This window comes from Penaeus monodon, chromosome 21 (assembly GCF_015228065.2).
Source record: "Penaeus monodon isolate SGIC_2016 chromosome 21, NSTDA_Pmon_1, whole genome shotgun sequence".
Classification (NCBI taxonomy): domain Eukaryota; kingdom Metazoa; phylum Arthropoda; class Malacostraca; order Decapoda; family Penaeidae; genus Penaeus; species Penaeus monodon.
Genome location: NC_051406.1, coordinates 32,917,084 through 32,917,590, shown reverse-complemented (window position 1 = coordinate 32,917,590; position 507 = coordinate 32,917,084). Strand labels below are relative to the sequence as shown.

Here is a 507-nt window from a genome sequence, read left to right as displayed (position 1 = left end):
AGACTGTTTCCCTTTTGTAAAAGAAAAGATATCTCGCACGGAAGCATGACTTCACACAATCGGGTAAACTGTAGGAAAAAAAGTCATCGACACTAATATTTCTAAAGGGGAGGGGCTTTTTATGGTCACAATTTTGCAGTCTTTAAAAGAATTTCTAAATATTACCTGTAATGATGAGAGTATTGTTTAGTTCAGGGAAGATTAAAATGTTAGGCTATTCCGTGTTATAAAAGGGTTTGTTTTTTTCCTTGAGACAAAAAAATTAATTCCTATAATTCACAAAGCCTCTGCCATTCATGATATCTGAAATTACAATTTACAAATGATTAAATAAGCCTTTTTAAATAGTTTTTCACAGTTATTTTCATTTTAAATAGATCAAAAAATCCGGGGAAACTCTATGAAACATAGAAAACGTGTAACTTTTTAGGGAGATTTTCATATCTACTTTAAAAAACTTGAATCAATATATTGAGATTCACAAGTACATGCATTTCATACACATGC

The 507-nt window shown here is 30.4% G+C and overlaps 1 protein-coding gene across 1 annotated transcript in view; it reads right to left on the bottom strand.

Annotated features, from left to right (window-relative positions):
• LOC119586432 (transcription elongation factor SPT4-like) overlaps positions 1-507 on the bottom strand; it is a gene marked incomplete in the record, with an annotated part of 66,681 nt that overhangs the window by 36,031 nt on the left and 30,143 nt on the right.